This window comes from Phoxinus phoxinus (assembly GCF_949152265.1).
Source record: "Phoxinus phoxinus genome assembly, chromosome: 2".
NCBI classification, from domain to species: Eukaryota; Metazoa; Chordata; class Actinopteri; order Cypriniformes; family Leuciscidae; genus Phoxinus; species Phoxinus phoxinus.
This window is the reverse complement of record NC_136877.1, coordinates 24232796-24254248: the sequence shown is the minus strand read 5'-3', so window position 1 is coordinate 24254248 and position 21453 is coordinate 24232796. Positions and strand designations below refer to the sequence as shown.

Genomic DNA, 21453 nt, shown 5'->3' with positions numbered 1-21453 from the left:
AATTTAATTGAGAATTCCTATTCATATAAGAATCCTGAAAAAAAAATGAGTATGATGTCCACAAAAATATTAAGCAGTACAAACTTTTTCAACACTGATAATAATGTTTCTTAAACACCAAATCATTATATCGGAACAAATTCTGAAGGATCATGTGACACTGAAGACTGGAGTAATGCCTGCTGAAAATACAGCCTTGCCATCACAGGAATAAGTCACTTTTTTATTGTAGGCCTAACACAGTCTCACCCCAAAACGTCACATACTGACGGGTCTTGACCATACGTCAACATACGACGAAAAGGGTACCCCTATAACGTCCATGTGTGACGATTCGGGTATGGTTGGGTTTAGGTATGCGTTAGGGTACCGCTTTTACAATATTACTCTTTTCACTGTATGTTTTTAACAAAAAAAAAATCTTAACAAGCCTAAACTTTTGACTGGTAAAGCAAAGAAAAGGAAGATGAATAAAATCCTTTAAAATGAAGAGAATGTTATGACAATATTTGTGTCAAAATAGACTTTAAATTGTTGGCTTGACAAAACTTATACAGATTTCTCACAACCCTGCTGAACATACCAGTGACACACCAGGGATGTATTTGTTATGAACGGGCAGAGGTGAGGGAAGGAGGAAAAGAGCATTTGTGGAAAACAAACCCAATCTGCCGTATGACAACAGAAATTAACATGAGTCCTTAAAGAGGCTGAAGAACGGCTGACACTAAGAAGCTTGATTGACTGGTTAACCAGCTGTAAATCAGATTCATTAACACACAGGACCTCGGGGGTCCTTGTAGGCTTCTGCCGCGCAAATACAACCTGGCCAGTCAACAGACTGAGAAGGGACACAACCCTTCAATGTAAGAATTCACTGGTGTCCCATTCTCTGAGTTGAACAGTCACACAGATGGTTGAGTGTGTCATATGCACAATAAGTTATAGTATTGTTATTGTATGCCAAATATGGTTTTCTACATGTAGTGAGAGAACGAGAGAGGGAGAGAAACAATGGAGGCGGTAAACAGCTGTCAATGCTTACTCTGTGGGTCTACTGAAGGCTGGACACTGAAATATGCACAAGCAGAGACTAGGGATGTGCAAGACTAACCGACTAGTCGATTAAACGAAATTGCTGCTGCTAGTCGACTTGGAAATACGGTACTAGTCGATTACTTCTTTTTTTTTGCACATTTAATGCTGTGCTTTATATTTTTTTACAAAGACTGTTTAAATGTTATGCCTATATTGTAAAAATTGTGTATCAGCAGACTTCAGCGGAAAACAAAATAATTTCATTATTTTACCTCAGATTTTGCATGGTTTCGTTTTCTCTCTGTAGCACTCGTGGCGGGTTCAGATAAATTTCCTTTCGGAAGATGAGCGAGGTTATTTTGTATTTTGAGTATTCAGGCTACACAAAACCTTTCAGTTTTCTTTGAGTGTCATGCCAAAACAATCAAGCTAGCTTATAGGCTTGTTATACTACCAGTTACGAGGGACAATATGGTATAAAATTGTATATCGTATTAACATCCTAATGAAGAAACAAATTCAGAACGATGATCAATTCAAAACCGATGGAATAGAGTTTATCAACAAAAGCTTCACATCGTTTCCTCTCCTGGGTTGACATTTCATTCGGCAAACGTCAGGCAGTTTTTATTTATATGCTGTTTATTGTTTGATGTTCACGCTAATTTACTAGTCGCCTAGTCGATTGCAAAATTTCCATTTAAACGGTAAACGTAATGGTAGTCATTGTGCACATCCCTAGCAGAGTCCCACCTATCCTACAAAATAAATGCATTCATCCCCAGCTGGAGAGTAAGTAAATAAAAGGAGCCAACTTCCTTTAATTTCATTCACAATTTTTCATGTACAGTGTCAAACGCACCAGGTGTCTATTGATAAACCAATATCAATGAATCACTACTTTAAAAGTCAAAATTGGTTTAGAGAATCGTGCAATTTCACTGGTATTTGTTCTGACTAGTGAAATTTTGGTATCGTAAAAACTAAGTCCTGTCAGATGATTGGCAAACACCCTTTTGCATATCTGCATATGTCATTAACATAAGCAGATGGCATTAGCAGACACGCAAAAGGAAGACCTTCAACTGCACTTGTTAAATGACAGCACCTCAAGTGAGAACCAATTGTTAAGATTTATTCAAATGTCCTTGACAATCTAAAGAATGTCAGACTGATGGTTGAGAGCCAGTGGGCGACAAAAACAAACAGCGGCTCGGAATGTGGCTTTCGGTCATCTCACAGGCTCCAGTGTCGCTCAACCGTGTTCAAATACCGCTGCGGGCCTACGGAGACACGCAGACTGATAGGAGAAGAGATAGAGAGTGACACATAATGTGTATGGCATATTCATCATGCCAGAGTCCCATCCATCTCTGCCCATATCCCCCCGTCGAGTGCGAATAAGTGACTTTGCTAAAAATAGACCGCTCGAGAAATAACAATCTGAAACTACAATGAAACAACAGCCACCTTAGTCACTGTCTATTCACCGGGACGATTTGTCTCACTTCCAGCTGCTAGGCCTCAAACATATCAGAAGCGGCCAAAGTCCTTTTTCCTGCTGACTCAGAAATATGTCTCATTATTTACTTGCTTCAGGTTACGAGGAGACTAGAGGCTTCGGTTTGAATATTCCTTGTGATGCTGCTGGTTGCTGATGTACACAAGCTGACAAAAGCATTCCTGAACTTAATACATTACACTTGCTTTTTAAAAGGGGGAAAAATATCAAATTTAGCTGCAGCCTTCTGGACTAGCAGCAGACAGTATGTATAAAGTATATGGATACTTAAACACACACACACACACATAAAAAATGGGGTCCAGAATGATTGTGGATTTTAAAATGCAAAAGAATTCTAACGCAATTTAAGCTGTATTGGTTCAGACAAAAAAAGGGGGGCAAAATCGTGTTCAGCCTCGCCTCTTCCAGCACTCGACATGCAGCGCCTGGTCTTTGAAATCCCCAGCCTCGATTCGCTTCTTCTCTGTAATTCCCATTAACATTGCAGTGAGTAATGAGTCTTAGAAGATTAAACATCTTTATCCCCCCTCACACTCACAGAAGAGTAATTATCTGAGCAGTACAGTGATACGTTATCTTCAGCAATGACAAGAAAACAAATAAGCCCATGTACGGTGTGCGGTCGCACACGCAGACGGGAGATATAGGCGAATGGTCTCTCGCTCGTTTCTGAACGGACTTCCGCAGAATCATCAGGGACCTGGTGACCGGACAGTGTCTCGCCGAGCCTTTTGAAGGATCGCTTCGGATTTTTACTTTTATGCTTCCACTATCCAACTGTTTTGGAGCTTTGGTCATTTCTAAATATATTTTGTCCATTTTTCTTGGTTACCTTTCTTCAGCAGAGTTTGTCACAGGATGTGTAGTGACGACAAAGACTCATGATCTTGAAGCACACACTTTCATCCAATGCAGAGCTTTCAAGGTATACATTTATCAATATGTGTGTTCCCTGCGAGCCCATGACCTTGGCACTGCCAGCACCATACTCTATTAGTTGAGCTGTGGAAACACACATTGCATAATTAAAAATGTTTATGTGATTGTTTTGTGATGTTTTCTTGTCTATGTGTTTTAATTAAGTCTGGGCTTCCTGAACTTAACTGCATACACATAATGAGAGAACGCAACACAATTTCAGTAATACCCTACTTACCTTTATTTCCCTTTAAAATTTAATTAAATTTTTATGTACCATGAATATTTTAGGAAAAAAGTAAGCATGAAGGTCCACCCATAATCCCTAGACACAACTGTCAGTGTAGGCAGATCATACAAAAACATACAAATGAGATTTGCCAAATTGTGTAAAGTTGCAAATTGAGAGTTTTGCATTTTTTACATTATTCACATCATCATAATAAATCACTATTATGCATCCCACATCCTCTTGTGTCCTCACATTATTGTGACCCCGACCTGGTCCACTCAACAGAATGGCTTCCATTTTGACTAAAACAAAGACACCTTTCCTACTGCCTTTAAAGGTAGTTTCTAAGTCTTTTCCCCACTCTGCAACCTTAACACACTATCTACATTTGCATCTCTGAAATGGAAACCTCTCTCGCCTCCTCTCTTTCCTCCTGCATGTGTTCCTTTCCCAGCTTTCTTTACAAAGAGCCGGCATCTCAGCTGGAGCTTTCCTCCGCGCATACAGAGTCTGATGCTCCTGCAGGGAAGGAGAATTCTCCTTTCTGCCGCCTCAACAGAGGAGCCACATCAAATGGCAAACACCACCACAGGCTGCATCAGCTTCAGAGAGAGAGAGATAGAGAGCAGGAAAAAGAGAGAGAGGGTGAGATAGAGGGAGAAAGAGAGCGGGAAGCATGTTGTTGTGATAAACTGTGCCCCAGCGCCAGCTTGTTTCTGCTAACTTGTGTCTGTGCACTATAGAGAGATGTGAAAATAGATGCACATGGTTTAGCACTATAAGGGTATATGTGACCTGCTACATCATTTTGAGACCCATAAACACATTTGAGTTTTATGCACTGAATAGTCTATGCTTTCTAATTGTTTCTCCAAGATGTTATTTAATAGTATTTAAATTTGAATATATTTTTAACAGAATTAGATTTATGGAAACAAACATTAAATAATCAAGACAGCATTTAAATTCTAAAGATCTCAAACCATATTCAGACTTTTGTTTTTGTTGAGAGAATTACATTTTTTACTTTTTTTATCAAACATGAAATAACCATATAGGGCCCTATTTTAACGGGCCCTATTTTAAGTATCAAACGTGAAACTTTGTGGGCGGATCCCGGGCGCTATTGCAATTTTACCGGCGGGATAAATGACTCTTGCGCTCGACGCAAATCTAAAATGGGTTCTGAAGTAGCTTTATTATTCATAGGTGTGGTTTGGGCGTAACGTGAAATAAACCAATCAGAGCGTCCTCTTACATTCCCTTTAAGAGCAGGCGCGCTTGTTGATGGATTTGCCAGGCGCACGTCAGAAGCGGTTCACAGCCGAGGAGACAGACGTTCTCGTCAGGGCCGTAAAATATAGAGAAGTGACAATGTATGGGGATGGGAGAAGCCCACCCAAATTAGGTTTGGGTAAACAGGCGTATAATTTGGGTAAATCTGTAAACTAGATTTAAGCCTATTTTTTTCACATCTTCATAAAAACAATGATTTCCCTCGTGTGTTAATATTTTTCCTTGTAATAATGTATGATTTGCAAAAATGAAACCTGCTGTTTAGATTAAAGAATCAAAGGGTATGCGCGTTGTTCACACGCTACATAATGGCCAAGCATGCGCACTTAAAATAGCATATGACTAACGCGCAATGCGTCAAATTGTTTTTTGAAACTGCAAAATAGTACTTGGGAACGTTTGCGCCGGAACACACTTCCTCTTTTCCCTGAACCGCCCCCGGGAGCGCAAGTTCATTCCCTAATTTACCGGCGTGCGCCTGTGGAGGGAAAAGTCCGCTGTGCGCGGGTGCAAAATAGGGATGATACATGTGTCGGTGTACAAAGTCAATTGCGCTGGGTGCAAGACAGGGCCCATAGTGTTGTCATACTGGGATTTCTAACTTTGATACAATACCTTTAAAAAAAAGTTACGATAAGCACGATAAGCCATGCCATCATGGCTAGAAGCATCAGACCAATTGCAACAATGAGCAGACATATTAAGTTCATTTCAGACAAAATGGCTGAAAAATCATACAGTCACTAGTAATTTGATTTAATGGGCTTCCATAGACTTCCAGAGCAGAATAATAATAAAAAATAATAGGAATGTCAACGGATACAATAGGTGCTTGGCCACTAATAAATATAGCCACAAGAGGCAATCATTGGGTCAAGCACCAATGGCCCATGTGGATGATTACATGATTCAATTGAAATGTATCTTATTCACATGTTTTTTTAGCAAAGTCCAACTTGAATCTTCACTGATAGTTTGATGAAACGGGTTACAGCAACACACATCGAAAGGTGCATCTGATTTCCAAAAGAAGTCATTAATATAGTTATTATCCTGTAAATAGAGTGTTTGTGCTCTCTCTCAATTAAAAGAGAAGTAAGAAAAAACGTAGGTAAAAAAAAATTAGTCGAAAGATGTGTGATCATAATATATGGTGTACTGTATGTGTGTACTAAATGTAAATGAATCATATGTCATAGGACAATTCACACTGCTGCGAATGAGAAGATATTTTTAGTTCGAAACTTTATTTATCAAAATAATTTAGAAGATATTTTTAATTATTCATGTGTGGCCTTCTGACCTTTTAAATTGTGTATTTATGAGAACTGTTGTGCTTAAACTGGTCTAATGTTATGTAGAAGTGAATCTAAAACCAACACTTGTTATATATTAAACAAATATATAAAACATGAAATATTTTTGTACAAATGATAGTATATATAATATATATATATATATATATATATATATATATATATATATATATATATATATATAATTATAGTAAAAAAAAAAATATATATATATGTATGTATTGCTAGAACCATCCCTAGATGCTGTGTGCATAATTTGGTGAAGATTGGACTATAATGGCCTATAGGAGGAATATACTTGTAGGCCTTAAGTCAATGATTCAGGGAAAATAATTAAATAATTTTGCTCCTACCCCTTAGGGTTTCATGATTGGGGCCATCCTGCCAAGTATGGGGTCTCTACGATTTACGGTCTCTTGCGACCATTCACTTTTAGGTCATCAGAAGAAGAAAAATGGTAAGGAGGAGAAGGAAAATGAGAAGGAAATGTAAATGGAGAAGAAGAGGAAGATGATGATCATCAATACAAACACAATATGTTTCCAGTACCTTTGGTGTTTGGACCCATAGATATATTGTCACGGTTGTTGAATGCATTGCCTCTTCTTTGTCTCGTGTCTTTGTTTGTTTATGTGTGAGTGGGCGTTGTCCCACTCACGTGTCTTCAGCGCTCCAGCTGATCGCCATCATCATCATCATCATTCACAGCTGCGGCTCATTTCCTCCCATATACATATACTCACCTCGTTCTCTGTTCCAGTGTCGGATTGTTTGTTGATGTTTGGTGGAGTCTGGCCGTGTCCCGTGATCGTCATTGTGTGTTCCTGTTCCAGAGTTTTAAATTTATAATACAATACCGGTATAATTAACCACATTAAATAATTTTTTGTTTGTGAAGGTTATAATTAAAGTGATAATCTGAAAGCGGACACTTTGTTCTGTTAAAAAACAACAACTGTTTGCTTATCGCATTTCTTCTCAATGACAGAGTGTATCACAAAGTATGTGCTCCATCAATTTTGGCTTTGTTATCTAATGTCAGCTGGAGAAACTACTTCTACAAAGATACGCCTGACATTTCTGGTTATTATTAGACCTGCCAAAAGAAGTTTGTCACACACAGACAATATAGCTGGCAGAGCAAACCACCCTGTGTGTTTTACACTTGTGACCTGAAAGCGCTGCTGTAATTAGCCAGCAGCATCAAAAACACATCTTAAATAGATGGAGCAGCATAGTGAAGCCTGCCGCCTGATTCCTGACATCCAACAGCACTGCACGTGTCAAAGAGGTCTCTTTATTGGCAGATACACGTGTCAGAAGAAGAAACCACAAGCTCATAATGATAATTACCCCTTTCACTGTGCCACATGTCTCCTTTTCTAAGTGCCAGAGCTATGTTCTTTCCACTTACAGTACACTGCCTCGAGGTAACAATAGAGTAAACTGGGGTAGACCAGCATGAAGGTGAGCGGAGGGCCGGAGCCAAACACTATGGCTAATTAATGAAGGTATACGCACTCACTGCTCAACATGATGCTTGCCCACCCAGTGTTAATAAGCTCTGAAAGAAGAATGACTTCTGCCCTGGATACACTGGGACTACATGAGGCAAGTAGAATAGTTGTACAAAAAAACTTTTAAAGACTTGTTCACAATAAGACCAATAACATTCATTTTGAAAAATATACATCGTTTTACATGCTCAAAAGCATCACGTAAATATTCCAACTCAAAATGATAGATGAATTATAAAGTCTATCGTTGTGGTTGATTTGGCTGTTTATCACTTGCCCATGGTTTTTGGTGAGAAATTTGTTTACAATTCACAATTTTTTCCTGGCTATTTTAGATTGACCCCTGGGAGTTCATGAAACAGACTACTAGATTTGATAGAATATACATTTTGTTTACTTCCTTTCAGAAAATAATCTGCCAAAATGAAAGTTATGAGTTACTGCTTGCATTACTCCTACATGCTTCTCTTCATTCTGGATGCTGTGCACTACTACACAGAAGTTGGCTAAATTGGCTGTGTTTCCACACTGTTCTATGCCTGGTAAACAAACATCCAAGCACAAACGTCCGACATTAATGACACTGAGGGATTTTTTAGCGTCAGTCAGTCATATGCACTGAAACTAACACATACTAAGATTGAAAAAAAATGTGAGTGCACACGTACACACACAGCTAGCACAGCAATAGAAATGCCTCTGGTAAAGAAGTCTTCAGTAGGCCTGTTTCAAACCATACTGTCATGAACTGCTCCAAGAATTTAGGTCGAAGATCCAAACTCAGCTTTATTGAGGGTAATCCATAATCATAATCCATAAAACAGGCATAAGGTCAAAACCACGGGCAAACAGTGAAGTCCCGAGAGACAGGCAGAAGATCGAAACCAAGACACAGGGAACCAGGATAACAAAAGAATGACAAACAGGCGGAAGTAATCAGCACATGATGAGTCTAGGCAAAGGGTTATGGGAAATATTGTTCATGAAACAGAAACATTGTTCAAGGAGACAGGAGGAGTGCCCTCTGGTGATTATCATAGGCACTCCAGCTGACAGACGTGACATGCTCAGCTAGTGACCCTCAAGGATCATCACGGAGTAATTATTGAGTCCATAACAATAAAGTCAATCAGGAAATCTGGGAAGTGCGTAAGATTTGCGAGGTCCAAGAAGTCACTGGTGTGGTCCTCAAGTGATCGGTTCTCTTGATGAAGTCTTATGAGTCTTATTGCTGGATCCATGTTTGGTAAAGTCTTCTACCACGTACTGCTCAGAGACACAAAGGCTCCAAGTGCAGCATTTATTAAAGAGCACTCCAAAGATTAAATCCAATAAAGGGGTCAAGAGGTCATAAACACAGGATAAACAGTCCAAACATAAAACAAGGTCCAAGACACAGGCAAACAGTAAAGTCCAGGGAGACAAAAAGAAGATCGAAACCGAGAACCAGGATAACGCTCAGAAATGCAGTGTGACACTAAACAAGACTTCACAAAAATAGTGAATTAACCCACAGAGTTTAAATAGGCAAACATAAACGAGAGAATGACAAACAGGTAGAAGTAATGAGCCAGGAAAAGGGTTATAGAGAAATGTTGTTCAAGAAAAGAGACAGCCCTCTAGTGGTTATTATACACACTCCAGCTGACCGACGTGACATATGCTTAAGCAGTAAATAATTGAAGCAACAGCATAACAACAGCAGCCTCACATTGTGCGTTCACTGACAGCACTTAAGTAAAGCTTTGTAATAATTGCCTATGGTTATCTCCCAAAAATATATTTGATTATGTATGGCTCTGATCATAGGAAATATTCAATATAGTGATCCAGAAATTGATTATCTATACAGAGCGGTTTAGTTAACAAAGTTCGGGAGGAGCACGTACAGGTAATCCAACCAATCAGTGCGAGAGGAGACCTGTATATATAGCTGTCCCTCAACTCAAGCCAATTCTGAGCTCAGAGCGCTACACTCCGACAGCCCGCCAAATATGCATAAGTTATCATACATCACCCCAATCCTACGTTCTCTGCATTGGTTACCAGTCTGATACAGAATTGATTTAAAAATGTTATTATTTGTTTATAAATCTCTCAGCAACCAAGCCCCCAAATACCTTTCTGACTTAATTGTCACTTACAATCCATCCAATCACTTAGATCAAGAGATCAAGAGATCAACATCTCTTGTCTGTCCCATGTTCTCGCTTATAATGCAATACATTTTAAATGTACTTTATAAATAAAATGTGATTTTATTTGATATATAATCTGATTACATGCAAGTGTGAGCTCGTGAATTAACAGTGAAATCTAAGACGTACGTACGTATACACGACAGCGATGCAGAAAACACGCAAGTTTTTTTTTCCGCATACAGATGAAAACAAAATCATCCAAGTACACACGGATCTGCAAAAAATTACTAAAATTGTATTATGCATGCTAGGCCAGAAGTTGGTGATGACATTTAGTAAAAAACCACTACGCACCTAAAGACTGAAAGACGTACAGTAATGTGCATGTGCATGACGCCACCGGTTTTACACATTCGCGTTTTTGTATTTCTATTTTTATATATTTTAAAAAGTAATTTATTTCAAAAGTTCAAAAGAACAGCATTTCTTTGAAATATTAATCTTTTGTAGTGTCACTTTTGATCAATTGAATAGATCATTGCTGAATAAAATTATGATTGTCTTTCAAAAAAATATCTTAATGACCCCAAATGTGTGGACAGTAGCGAACCTCAAAGTTAATTATTTGAATAGAAAGTGTTTACATGCCTGTGAGCATACTGGAATTGACTTATTTAAAAAAATACAAACTTTTCACTCCAGTATTTTCTGCTACTTTATAATAATAAGCCTCATTTGCAAAAGAGTGTGTTGATAAATAGATCTAAAGTGCTTTTTACACCATATTTTCTGCTTAGTTCAGTGCACTATGGCTCAGTGCTGAAACTCTGGACCTGCTATGCGCTTGTTAATATGTGTACCAAAATAGATATGCTCTGCTTTCACATACTGTGTGAAAAAGGCCTTACCTTTAAGGAGCACAAAATGTGTCAGAATGGATCAAAAGCATGAGCGAGTTGAAGTTAAAAACCAAGAAGTTGTACTCATGTTGGTAGCATTTTTAATTTCTCTCAAGGCTCATATTTCACTGTTGTGTCTGAGGGTATGTCCAAACAGAAGGTGATGGTTTTCTGACCTCAGAAGGGGATGTGGCTGTCCTCCACCTCAGGCCTTTGAGTCTAGATCCAGCAGATGGTGATGGACTCGGGGTGTTGACACCTTAATGAGGGCAAATGGAGGAAAATATCAGTGGGAACAGAAAACCCTGCCAGGAGACAATCTGCAACAATCAGAACCGAAACAGCCTGGAATAGAGTGTTTGTGCCACAGTGGCCCTTGCTTGAGGGCAATTTGTAGAAAAAAACATTAGCTAAAGTTTGAAAGAATTGTGCATTGCTTATTTTACCTTTAAAGACTAGCATCAAGAATGTATGTGTTTACATGTTGTTTTAGATTGGTTTGAGAAGTTTAAATAACAGTAATGCAATAACACTGTGAAAAAGGAACACAATCCTGAGGTTATTGTATATAAATGCTGAATACCACTGGAGACAAAGAGGCCTGCAATAAGTTGCACATAAGAAGAATCCCATGGCTCACAGCTTCCCCACACTGCATGTGTTGTGGACAAAGTCCAAACACACAAACACCAACCCAGCATACTTGGATTTTTATCAGCAGCTCTGCAGGCCTAGAGATATTCAATGTCCTTTTTGGTGGTAAAGCAAATGTTTTACTATAATTGTCACCAGGAATGGCCCGTGGGTATGTAAGACCCTAGGCGAGATCATGAAAATGGGTCCCACTGGTAGATAACTATACATAAACTGTGCATAAAGGTTTATTCAGCGCAACACATTCAATGTAAACAAACAATAATTGAGGAATGTGCACAAAAGAGAACAAAGGCCTCAATGAAAAACGATTTTGTCCAAGTAAAAAGTGAGCAGTTAAATCAGGTAAAATGACAAATGACAACAAACTATACAAAGACCTCTTAATGAGCAGATCTTTGCAGAAAAGTTAATTGCTCATATTTTAAAATCTGTGTGACTTTGCATCTCTACATCGAAAGGGTTTGATTATTTACTCTATATTATTCTTTAGAAAAGTTTTAACCTTGGACAAGCGGTTTTTCTCATGCAAAAGTGCCATTAAAGTACCATTAAAAAAAGAACAGCAGAGACGACAAAAATAACCACAAAGTGTTTCCATTTTTTTCTGCATTTCTGTTGAATGTGAACACTGAGCAGTTTTGAGCAAGGTGTAGAATGAATAAATTATACAGATTGTTGTGTTACTATTATTGTTTCACAGTTTGCTGCTATTATTTATGCTGTTATTATATTTGCGGTCACTTTATATTCAACTAGGCTAATGTGTTCTCTGGTTGTCACTAATATTGTGGATTCTGTGTGAAATGTGTCTACGCCATTCTGTTGGGTTTGATATCACCTTTCGTCGTCGGTTAGGAACCTGGGTGTGCTCTTTGATACCAATCTTTCATTTGAAAGTCATGTGTCTAGTATCTGTAAAACTGTACAACTAAAATGCAGAACAATTAGTTCATGCATTCATGACATCAAGGCTAGATTATTGTAATGTTTTACAATAATCTTAATAAACAATTAATCAAATTGTATTAAATTGCTTAATAAACAAACTACAGCGGGTCCAAAATGCAGCAGCTAGTGTTCTCACTAGAACCAGGAAGTATGACCATAGTAGCCCGGTTCTGTCAACACTGCATTGGCTCCCCATTAAATATTGTATACATTTTAAAATATTGCTGCTGATTACTTACAAAGCACTAAATGGTTTAGCTCCCCAGTACTTGAGCGAGCTCTTAGCGCATTATAGTCCTTCACATCTATTGCGATCTCAAAAGAATATCAAAATCGACTGCTGGCGGTAGATCGTTTTTCATATTTAGCACCAAAACTTGGACACGACGACAATGCAGTCCTGAAGTGTCAACTAGTATCTTCCCTATGGTTGACCTGCGTCTGGACCCATCCCAACGCATCCTGAAGTGCCAGCCTCATCAGCCCTGTGAAGGCCTCATCGACACGACAGCCATCGGCTGGTTCCATCCAACCAGATGGAAATGGATACATAGCCTACTCAAAATGTTCTGATCCAATCTGACTTAATGCTGCCCACATCACAATCATACACTGTTGGTTCGTTGGCCAAAGGAGAACTGGCCCTCCTACTGAGCCTGGTTTCTCCCAAGGTTTTTTTCTCCATTCTGTCACCTGATGGAGTTTTGGTTCCTTGTTGCCTTGGCTTTGGCTTGCTTGGTTGGAGACATTTAATATTCAACAATATTATTGATCTGCCTTACTTAAGGTGGACGATGACGCAATTTTCTTCTAGAAACAAACTTTGTTGTATTATTTGATTGTAGTTGTACTTTGATACAATCTGTATTGTAAAACGCGCTATATAAATAAAGGTGACTTGACTTGACTCATGAAAACATGCAAACACACAGCAAGTAGAACAGACAAGTTAAGCTAAATATATTTTTTAATTATTGTACACCCTTAAGAGGGTCACCTCACACTATCAGGTAAGGCAGATTTTTTTCTTGGTTAACTTCTAAAGGCCAATTTATACTTCTGCGTCGAACTCATGCTGTAGCTACATTGTGTGTGTGTAGCACGGGTACCCTACGGCGTACCATGACATGCACCTCTCCAAAAATGTAACAACGTGTCAATTTTACGCAGATCGCAAGCGCTGTGATTGGTCTGTTAGAACCCCTCCCTCAGGTTTCACATGTTCCCTCTGTATGTGTAATTGCACGTCAACACGGACAACGACGCAGAAGTAAATGAAAACCAACGCGTAGCCTACACTACAGCATGTGTAGCACGCCCGCCGTCTGACTGGCAGTGCTGCAGTAAGTTTTCTGTTTGGTAAAACAATGAGACAGACACAGTTGTTATTTTTTGTATAATTAAATCACAATATATTGTGTCACCTTACATGTGACCAGAGGTGGGTAGAGTATCCAAAAACTGTACTCAAGTAAAAGTACAAGTACTTCTAGAAATATTTACTCAAAGTAAAAGTAAAAGTAACAATCTTAATAGTTACTTGAGTAAGAGTAAAAAAGTATCCAATGAGAAAACTACTCAAGTAGTTAGTTACTAGTTACTTCGGATCATAGGCCGATATATATGATAAATATATAAAACTATATTATTTAGATATTTTTTATTTAAATTACTATTATTATCATAATTAGTATCCAATGAGAAAAGTATCCAATGAGAAAACTACTCAAGTAGCTATAGTTAGTTACTTCGGATCATAGGCCTATATATACTATGATATATATATATAAAACATGATATTATTTAGATATTTTTTATTTAAATGACTATTATTATCATAATTAGATAGGCTATCTTTGCCACAAAAACAGAAGAGACAAGCATTATTTCTGCCATCTGTAGCCCGAAAATCATTGCCTATCCTTTGGTTTGTATAATAGTAACTTATACAACTACAGTTGGATTATTAGACAATGTCGAAATATAGTGTATCTGCAGAGTTTTGCATTTAAAGGCATGTAAAGGGAAACATTGACACAGAGAAGAAAGAGTTAAAACTCTTCACATGTGCTCGCGCTGACCGCTACTGAACATCTGAACACAAACGACGATCAAACGCACATCGACGGATCTTCTTCTGTCTGTTCTCCAAAATGTAATCAAATGTATATTTCTGCAAGCATGTTTAAACTGGTCAACAGTGTCTAAGGCAGGCAAAGGCATTCGTTTTCAAGTTGAGTTGGCACGCCACTGCGCAATACACACACATTACCGCGGGATGGCGGGTGTTCATTTCATATGTGGACAATGGTAGCTTATTTATTGTATAAAGTAATGTATATGTCCAAAAAAAACGGGTAATGTCATACTTTGAAGTAGCTATCATATCGTAATAATCTATTTGGTTGTAAAATGTATTACCTGAATGAAATTAAATCGAATATTCGTTCCACATGATATATCATCCTCAGCATACGAAAATAATAGAGATCTTCATCGTTGGCAAAAATTATGCATTTGCAGATTTGCTTTCACTCGACTGTACTGTAGGTCCACGGCCACTTCATCCAACGCTCTTGATGTTCTTAAATCTTCCTGTTACGACTCCGAGTCGAGTGTGAATTGAAAGCGCTTCAGACGATTCAGTGAGTGCAGGAAACTGAACAGATCATACAAACTGATTCGCGAACCGATTTAGACAGATCTGCCCACTTGTTTGATGAAGTCTTTGAACAGAATCGACTTAAAAGAGTGATTCATTTGTGAATTGAGCATCGCTCATGCCCAGAAAAAAGATACAGCGCGCTTGGAATAAACTACGCATTTAACAACACGTATTGCATTAAAATAAAGTAACGAGAGGAACGTCGCTCAACGTAACGAAGTAAAAGTACCGTTTTTTTATTAGAAATGTACTCGAGTAAAAGTAAAAAGTACCCACATTTAAATCTACTCTTAAAAGTACAATTTTTCCCCAAAAATACTCAAGTAAATGTAACGAAGTAAATGTACTTCGTTACTACCCACCTCTGCATGTGACTCACTCAAACAAAACACCAAAAAACATGTGTTGCATCACTCTTGTAAGTTTTTCTTCTTATACTCAAGTATTTTTCTCAGATAACTCAATACTTTCCCCCGTAAAACATACATCTCAATGTATTACAGTCTCTGCTGTCTGTGCAAATGTGTCCTACTAATTACTAAATACTGTATAATAGTAGAGCGAACCATTGGTTACACCATGTAACCATTTAAACTTAAAGGATAATTCCGGTATTTAACACCTTGAGTCTATATTGTAGTTTGTTTTGGATGAACAAGAGTGGTGGACAACATTTTTTTGACAATGGTTCCTCTCTCGAGTTTTTGACTATAATAGAATTGGCCATGGACCCATTTAACATTGGAGTCAATGGGCTCAAAAATGTCATTAAAACAGCCAATAATGTTTGTTTACAAAACTGTTAAACTCACCGAGTGGTTAGTGGTGTTCGTTGATGATTATAAACAATATATCGTCGCAATATATGATTCCAATCCGTTTATTTTGCTATAGTGGAACTATTTTTTCAGACACTTCAACCGTGTAACTTCCGCTCAATATTTGAATCTGAAGCGTTAGCACACTCCCGACCACTTGATGGCGATAACCGATGTTTATGTCTCGCGGGACACTCACGGTCACAGTCGAGTTCAACTTCAACTTCATATTGCACTGGTCAGTGGTCACGTCTTTCAATATTTTCAAGGTTTTGTTTGTTTATTTCGCTTACTCTCCCGGAGCACAGTTGCTCTGCTCGCTAGCCTTATGAGAAACGGAAGCGAGCAAAAAGACTACATCGACCAAATGTAAACAGCCCCCTTTCCGTTTCCGGTAGCGCATTTATATTAATGAGCACTCAGTCCTTCAACAGAATTCAATGGGATTTTACAAAATGACGAATAAAACACGACAGAAACTGTACTTCGCAACACTTTTTGTTTCTGGTCCCATCAACTAACATCACTAATCACTCGGTGAGTTGCACAGTTTTGTAAACGAACATTATTGGCTGTTTTAATGACATTTTCGGACATGCCCATTGACTCCAATGTTAAATGGGTCCATGGCCAATTCTTCTATAGTCAAAAACTCGAGAGAGGAACCATTGTCAAAAAAATGTTGTCCACCACTCTTGTTCATCCAAAACAAACTACAATAGTAGTTAGCCGGAGAAGGTGGCGGTACTTCGGCGGCGGTTTAAACTCAAGGACAACGAAAGCTACCGAAGGGTGTATGTTTCGTCAGCGAAATCACACGCTGAGCGTCTCATGGAGTTCAATTTTAGGACTCTGCTTAGAGAGATCCCAGCTGCTAAAGACTACTATTTGGCCAACAATGGACGGCTAGTAAAGCGTGGTCAAGCCAGGGGCACGGCGGGACCGACACCACTGTCTTCGGATTGAAGACTTCATGACCAGCCTGTAAGTACGGACTATATTGCTTTAGTTCATTGGAACGTTAATGGATGGACGCTTGCAAATAGTAAGTTAAGAGCGCAACTGCTTCTTTCGTTTGAACCAGGAATTATTTCATTAAATGAGACTCATTTGTCCGCTCTTATACCTGAGCTTCATGGATACAGTTGGATTGGACATAATCGTGTGGCTCATAAAAGGGCTGTCAAAGCCTCTGGGGGTGTGGGTGTATTCATCAAAAAAACTATTTTGGACAATTTTTCTGTAACGATTGAGGACAAGACTTATGACGGAATTCTGTGTTTGCGGTTTGAGCACACGAGCTCACAATATTCATTTATTTTGATTTCATGTTATTTGTCTCCTGAAACTTCGACATGGGGCCGTAATGCTGACCTTTTTTATGCACATTTATTGTCTTTGATTTTTACGGTTGAGGCTGATTCTGTTTATATTTGTGGGGATCTGAATAGTCGTGTTGCTCACCACAGAGATTATGTCGATGAGGATGATATTAGTCCTAGAGTGGTGTTGGACACGGGCTTGAACAAGCATGGGGAAAGTTTGATTGATTTCCTTAAAGAGTCGAAATGCTGTGTGGTTAATGGAAGAATAAACCCGGAGTATGATAATTTCACTTCTATTTCTGTTAGGGGTAAGGCGGTAGTTGATTATATTGTGACGAGACATGAAGATTTAAGAACATGTAGTGAATTTAAAGTATTCACTCCATTTGAATTATTGGAAAGAACTGGGTCCCGAGGGCTAATAGATGAGAGGAGTAGACCCCCGGATCACTCGATGCTTTATTTACGTTTTCAAACAGCAGAGATGTGTATAAATTATAGTGCTGATATTACATCACTTTGTAAACTACCAATAAGAAACATCAAGGACAATTTTCTTTCGTCTGAAACTTCTGATGAAGCCTTAAAAAATGTTATAGTACAATTAGACAAAGGCGGGGAAGCACAGGATACTATTGATTGCTGTTATGAACTTCTTTGTGGGGTTTTGTATGGGGAAATGAGTCAATATGGGTCAAAATTGTATGGAAAACGGGCACACAAGAAATGGTATCGAATTAAACAACCTTTTTGGAATAATGAATTACATAATACATGGTCAAATCTTCGTGTGGCAGAGAAAAGTTATTTAAAATGCAAGGAGCCTGTTTTAAGGAAGAGTTTGCAAGATATATTTAAAACCTGTCAATATGATTTTGATAAAAAACTTAGAATGTATAAAAGGCGTTACAGGAGAGGTAAAGCTTTTGAAATAAAGATTTTTCAAAATACTAATCCACAGAATTTTTGGAAAGAAATAAATAAGCTTGGACCAAAGAGGAATAAATTAATTCCACTTGAAATAGTCACGGAAAGTGGGGGGTCAGTATTCGAGATAGATAAAATATTGGACAGATGGGAGAAAGATTACAGAGATTTGTACACTTGTTCTAGTTCTCACCAGTTCAATGATGCATTTCTAGCTGAGATATGTAAATTGAAAAATCTAATTGAAATTGGATCTGTTATGTTGGAAACACCCTATCTTAGTAGTGTGCTAAATAATGATATTTCCTTAGAAGAAGTTCAGAAGGTAATTGATAGAACTAAACCTTATAAAGCTGTTGGTGTGGATGAACTTTCTAATGAGGTTCTTAAATGCCCCAAGTTGTTAAATACTCTCCACATGTTATTCCAATATTGTTTTAAGAGTGGGACTGTTCCCTCTGTGTGGTATAGTTCGATCATCAAGCCTATTCCAAAGACCACACATGCTGACCCTAGAGTACCATTGAATTATAGAGGAATAAGTTTGTTAAGTACAGCATGTAAAGTGTTTTCTGGTATTCTTAACAACCGACTAAGTGAATACATTGAAACTAATGGAATTTTGGTGGATGAACAGAATGGGTTTAGAAAACACAGAGCATGTATTGATCATATTTATGTTTTATCATCTGTCATTAGAGCAAGGTTGCAGGAAAACAAAAGTACTTTTGTTTGTTTTGTTGATTTTAAAAAAGCTTTTGATTGGGTTAACAGAGATTTGTTGAAATATAAGTTACTTTCTATCGGTATTACAGGTAATTTGTATAATTCTATCAGAGCTCTGTACAAGGCTCCAGTGGCCTGTGTGCAGATTAATGACATGAGGACAGGATGGTTTCCCACTCCATTTGGGGTTAAGCAGGGAGATGTTCTTTCACCCACTCTTTTTGCGCTTTTTGTGAATGATTTGGCTCAAGAGATAAAGTTAGCAAATTTGGGTATAGACATTGATGGTTTTAACCTCAGTATTCTATTATATGCAGATGATATTGTTGTTTGCACCGATGAAGAAATTAAACTACAAAGAATGTTGGGCATTATGAAGGATTGGTGTAATAAATGGAGACTTTCTATAAATGTGGATAAAACACAAGTTGTCCATTTTAGGAAACCATCTGTGTTGCGCAGTGAATTTGATTTTTTTTTTTGGACAAACCCAGCTTATGTACAGCAGAACTTATAAATATCTTGGTTTCCTTTTTCACGAAAATATGACATTCTCAGAAGGGAGAAGGGTTTTGTCTGAGTCTGCAGGGAGGGCCCTAGGAGCTGTTATTAATAGGATGAAACTTTGCCCTGAAATAAGTTATTCAACATTTACCCAGCTGTTTGACAGTATGGTGGGATCTATTTTGTTTTATGCAGCTGGGGTCTGGGGCTTCGAAGATGCTCCTGAATGTAATAGACTGCAGAGCAGGGCTATGAGGTGTTTCCTTGGAGTGCACAGGTTCACTACTAGAGCTGCGCTAGAGGGAGATATGGGTTGGGAGCCTTGTATGGTGAAACAGAAGGTGGAAGTGATAAGATTGTGGAATCGTTTTATAAAATTACCTGAAGATAGACTTACTCGGAAAGTTTTTGATTGGGATAAAGCTCACAATTATCCTTGGTCAATGGAGGTCCTTGGAATACTTACATCAGTAAAGCAACATTATATATTTACAAATACTTTACGAGGTGATATATCTCAGGTCAGGCAGCTGTTGTTTAATTCTTATAAAGAGCAATGGCAATGGCAGGTGTTAAATAAGCCAAAATTGAGAAGTTATGTTCACTTTAAAAATGATTACTCCACAGAGCCTTATGTTAAATGTTGGTTAACTAGATTCCAGAGGTCTTTGTGTGCCCAGCTCAGAGCTGGGGTGTTGCCCTTGCAGATCGAGGTGGGGCGCTACAAGGGTGTCCCAGAAGAGGACAGATTATGTGTTTTGTGTGATTTAATGGTTGTTGAGGATGAATGGCATTTTTTGTTTTTTTGCCCGTTATATCATGATTTAAGAACGGGTATGTTTGAGAGAATTCAATATAAAAAGCCTGATTTGTTTTGGATGACGGATGGGGATATGTTGAATTGGCTTTTTGAAAATGAAATCTATAGTCTGGCTAGATATGTGGAAAAAGCGTGGAAACTTAGGCAAAGAAATTTATATCCTGACCTAAATTGACGTTGTCTTGTCTTGTTTTGTTTGTTTATATTGTGAAAATGATGGTAATGTATTGTGTATGATGTTCATCTTTCTATGTTCTTTGTTTCATGGTCATCTTTGTGTTTAATTTTTGTTGTATGTCATTAGTGTCTTTTAAGCCTATTTGGGCTGGGCATGTAAGTGCAAGACACTTTAATAAAAAAAAAATGAAAAAAAAAAAATGAAATAAAATGAAAACAATATAGACTCAAGGTGTTAAATACCGGAATTATCCTTTAATTCCTATATACAGTACAGCAGCGGGTATACTTTATCAAAAGATTATTAAAACATATTATAAAATCCAAATACCAACAGTAACCTATATAATCTAGTATGCAAAGATTATATATAATATTCAACAATTACATATACTTCAATCTTGAACCCCTGGCGATTGCTCAAAACATCGCTATTTATGCAATAAACACAATTATTAAGCTATAAACATTATAAACATCACATTACTTTGGGTATTCAGTCTGCTGGAGCCTCTAACCATTCAGATTATTTTATATTAATACCAGGCCTGACGCGGCACGTCCGCGAATGAAAAGTCATTTTTATAAACACAACACCATCTCTATTAAACATCTTAACTCTACTCAGGAAATGTGTATCACACTCCTAAAACAGCGTACACGCTATCAACATGTTGTTTCATGTTTTTATGTCCAAGGTGATTGATTTCACCCACCTGTTTGGTAAAACAATGAGACGGACACAGTTGTGCTGTTATCACGAGTCGCTCTTGTAATGGCGGCTTCTTCTCCGCGACTCATAGTACCCTCATAGTCTCCGATCAGCACATTGTCTCCCCCTACTGTCCACTGAGGGTATTACGCATCAAAAGTCCAGCATATTAACAGTGATTGAAACAATATCATAAACACAATAAAATAAATCAAGTACATGAAGAAGAAAATAATAATTCCTGTGACTATACAGGGTGTCACACATGGCATAGGTCCGACGCAGAAGTATA

General features: G+C 38.0%; 1 long non-coding RNA gene across 1 annotated transcript; it reads right to left on the bottom strand.

Annotated features, from left to right (window-relative positions):
* Positions 1-3767: 3767 nt before the first annotated feature.
* Positions 3768-21238, bottom strand: LOC306992217. Its single transcript, XR_013796239.1, has 3 exons — positions 21166-21238; positions 11059-11141; positions 3768-4315 (listed from the first exon to the last, which is right to left on the bottom strand). It is a non-coding gene; the product is annotated as an uncharacterized lncRNA (long non-coding RNA).
* Between the last annotated feature and the right edge of the window lie 215 nt (positions 21239-21453).